The sequence below is a fragment of the Salmo salar genome, chromosome ssa07 (genome assembly GCF_905237065.1).
Source record: "Salmo salar chromosome ssa07, Ssal_v3.1, whole genome shotgun sequence".
In the NCBI taxonomy this organism is placed as follows: domain Eukaryota; kingdom Metazoa; phylum Chordata; class Actinopteri; order Salmoniformes; family Salmonidae; genus Salmo; species Salmo salar.
This window is the reverse complement of record NC_059448.1, coordinates 49,235,549-49,240,069: the sequence shown is the minus strand read 5'-3', so window position 1 is coordinate 49,240,069 and position 4,521 is coordinate 49,235,549.

Sequence of the window (4,521 nt, the reverse complement as noted above, 5' to 3'; positions counted from 1 at the left end):
TACTACCACGCAGCGCCCTCTACTAGAAACAACGGTATTGCACTGTCCAAAGCGGTTTATTGGAACAATAGACAGTGTTGTCTTTTTTAGAGCTCATCTGAAATTTACAAGACCCGTGCAAACAGAACAGAATTACTACTGTTCGTGGGGGAGGGGAGCTTTTGGATATATTATAATAATTCTAATATGACAAGTTGACAACCATTCAAAATAGAATATTCAGAGTTTTCAGACATTTTCCTGTGCTGTGATAGCCCTACTTTATTCTCAAAGTTGGCTATATGTTGATCAATATTAGATGCAACTGACATGCAACTAATTTCCTAGTAGTGTAATGGTTTCATATGAATTGTAAAGTTTGGTGAAGTGACTGCTTTCTCTGAATATTCTAAACTATTAGACTAATCATTTCAGTTTATAAAGTCACCACAGTAAATTCAGTTTTGCTCATTTCATCCACAAAATGAGTGGTTCATGATATTAGTTATCTCATTACACCACATTGCTTTACACCTGTGTCAAAGCTGTGACAGTTCATAACTAAGTTGGCTGGGTCCAGGACGGTACTCTAAACTGTCAATGTAGAAATGAAGACAAATTATAATAATGTATCATTACTGTACTGTTTGTTCACAAATACTTTATCTTGGTTATATTGTGATAACGAAATCACCTCGTTTCAATAGCCGCAACTCTCCTTTCTACCAAATCTAGCTACAATTTCAAAGTGATAATGCCATATTGTGTCATAGCTTAATTGGAGATAGCTAGTAATGTAACTTTATTCAGGTATCTGCAGCCCTTGCCTGAGAGCAACCAGTTACCAGGTTATCACCGGCGTTGGAACCAATAGCCTAGCACTCAGAAATGACTTTAGTCTCCTGGGATGAATGGAAATTGCTCATGATCCCTTTTCTGTAACTGCCAGACGGATATCTACTTGACGAGGTTACTACATTCAACCATTACACGTACCCCTGCGCTCAGAGAAATTTCTGTCACAAAATGGCGGAGACAAACGTTAATAGACCCCATTTTGTAGAGTAGAAAGTCTATGGGTGCAGCTGACTTTGCCCACTGGATATCAACGATTCGGCGAAATAAATGGCAATAATACTGAGATTAGCGGCTCGTCAACATTGAGGCATTCGATTTCGGATTTACTAGTTGACGGTGGCTGCTAGCTAGCCAGCCACATTTAGCCAGCAGCTAACGTTAGCCACATAGCTAGCCAGTTTTAGATCCAGGACAGTTTATGAATGGGATTGGAATTAATCAAATATTCCGTGTTTCCTTCCATGAACAGAAGGGTTTTATTTGCTGACATGGTGGCAACGTAGCTAGCTATTATTGGATAGGTACCGTTAAAACTAGCTATCTTGTTAGAGGCATTTTGGTTTTGAACAGCTAACGTTAGCTACGTCAACGTTCCTGAAAACTCAACCAATAATCGCTAACCCCAATAGTCTACCCATGACTTTATTTCAACTGCCCAGCTAACGTTAACTAGCTAATTTATCTAACAACCATATCGACTTTACTTATCGGAAACTAGTTAACGTTATCTAGCTGGCTAAATTTTCTATCTTCTGATTTAGCTAACGTTCGCAGAAGCTGGGATGTGCGTATTCGTAGTAACTGGCTAACTATAATCTCACAATGAATATAAACAACTTTAGCTAATAATTTCACGTTTTGACACAGACATTTGCTAGTTACATGGACGTGCCCTCTCACAGGCTGGCTAGCTACAGATAAACTGAAAGGCAAAGTTTCGCGCGCTTAGTTAGCAGCACGCGCTCTGTTGAAATGGAACACAAAGCCCTGGATTCGGATACAATTTGTAGTAAAATCTAGCTACTTGAAAGGCCTGCTAAAAATGTATAATGGTGGCTGCATTGTAAGCAATTCACATAACTGATGGATCAGTATTGGAATGTACTTTTGGATACTGAATCAAGCTAAAACAGACAGAAAGAAAGTGTTCACAGCAAATGTCCATTGTTTCAGCTTGGGCTCAGATCAGGATAATGTCATAAAAATGTTTCAAGAGAGATTGAACATGTGCACATTTTCTCTCCTACAAGGCCATGTGAACTTTTATTGTAAAGTCTGTTGGCCCCCAATCATTATTAAAAAAAATGTGGAAAGAAGCAGCTTTATAGTCAAGCAACACAGACAAGGCACAGTAAGACCTTCCTGTTGGCACCACCCATTTCACGACAGTACATTTTTATTTTATTTAACCTTTATTTACAGTAAATGTTATATTATTTATTTCTCAGTAACTTCCTTATAGCGCAATACTTTTGTAATGCAATGTTCTATGACATGTAGGCACGCATTGTAGGGTTTATAACATGTAATAATGTCAAATAAAATGCATATATCCAGGCAAACAACTGCCTGTTATTCTAGGCATTAACGTTTTAAACAATCATGTTCTCTTTGTTGAACAGGATACTGCTTAAAAAGAGATTTCAGATGCCAATATAATTTTATAAGAGAATACAGACAGTGATACAGTCAGCAATACCTAGCCATTGTATAAAATAAATACAATTCTCCTCAAAATCCCTGACATTACCAACATTTCTAATGTGATTCTGTACTGTATGAGCACTGCTCTGTAGCTTTGTATTGGTTTCAATAAATACATTCAGGTGCAATATTTTGCCTGACGTTAAAAAGCTGATCGGCCATCACTGGTTTGAGATGTGAAGCTGAAAGCAGTGTCCATCCAGTGATGAACATGGTCAGTTGTGATGTCACATTTTGGTCTTCATTGGGTCTGACAGACCTTTTATAGCATATGGCGTAAATGGGGCCATGGTCCACGCTGCCTCTGCACACCTAGACAAAAGATCTCAGCAGGGTTCTAATTGCATGTAACGTCCTTCTTGTCTTCCAGGTCCTTGACATTTCCTGGATCTCAACTGGAAAACATTTTATTACTGCTGGTAAACCCATAACGTGGAAAATAGCTCCCCCTTGTGGAGATCTTACTTGCAAGAGATTCCTTGAATATTTTGTAATATGTTGTGTTTCATGTTCAAACATATGAGACGTTCCATGTCCTATGTAAGAAACGTTACTAATACAGATCAAACCAATACATTATCAGGGAACAAATAATTAGCAAAAATGTATTGATTTGTTTTAGACATACCAGCAAAATGTACAGTTATAAAGGCCATCTGTCACATGGTGTATTTTTAATGGAAAATCTGTAATATATGCAAAAATGTATATAATGCACCCTATATTTCATCCCCCCCCAAAAATCCATACCCCAGGACACTTCAGCGGGTGACTATCCAGGAAAATTAAGATAAGCTGCACCCTGTTTCTGCATAGATCAGAAATGTATTAACGAGACATACATTTTCAAGTCCTTCATCACCTGATTCCCATTTTGTTCAAGCTGGACTGAAGCGTGCTTGGGTGTTCTTTCATGACACTATATTTAATGTTATGTATAGAATTACATTTTGACATATTTTATGGGAAATAAAATGTATTTTCTTATTTCTCATGTTTTTTTCTTCTAGTATTACATTGTTATTGATTTTTGCATTGTTAGGTTTTGAGTTTGCAAGAAAGGTTTTTCACTGTACTTGTGAAGGTGACATTAAAACTTGAAACTATTCAGAAAAAAAAGTTGTGTGTTTTGCATAAGGGTGAAGGATGCTTCTTTTGTATGGGTGTTTGTGGAGACATTGCCCAACCTGATCAGATAGCTGTGTCATTGTACAGACAGTACACCATCTAGAATCATTTTGTCTGCACTGTGTGAGAGTGCTCATTGCCCATCCAGTCACACTGGCTCAATTCCCTGTCCAAATTAGGTCTCCCTCAAACCAGATGTCTGCTGAGCCTGATTCAAGTCCCAGTAGTTGTTCCAGTGGTGTCTCTCTCTCTCTCTCTCTCTCTCTCTCACACACACACACGCACACACAATTGGTGGGCCCAATTTCAATATCTTTTATTTAGCCTATCTTTAACCAAGAGCACACATTTTGTTTTGGTTGACTTAAAAAAACAACATATAAAAGCTAATAGAGAATATGAGAATATGTAATTTGTTTATTGAGTTCATTCAATTTAAATTCTCCCCAGAAAACAGTCTTTAGCTTGTAGTAACGACTAACAGCCTTGGAGGGGTAGTATATATCTGCTTTTGATCCAGAGACAGATAGGAGGAACTTTGGCCTCTTTCTTTCTCAATTCAATTCAAAGGGCTTTATTGGCATGGGAAACATACGTTTACATTGCCAAAGCAAGTGAAATAGATAATAAACAAAAGTTAAATAAACAATAGAAAATGAACAGTAAACATTACACTCACAACAGTTCCAAAGGAATAGAGACATTTCAAGTGAGTGTGTGTCTCTCTCCCTCTCTCTCTCTCTCAATTAAGGGAAAGGGGGGATATCTAGTCAGTTGTACAAATGCCTTCAACTGAAATGTGTCTTCCGCATTTAACCCAACCCCTCTGAATCAGAGAGGTGCGGGGGACTG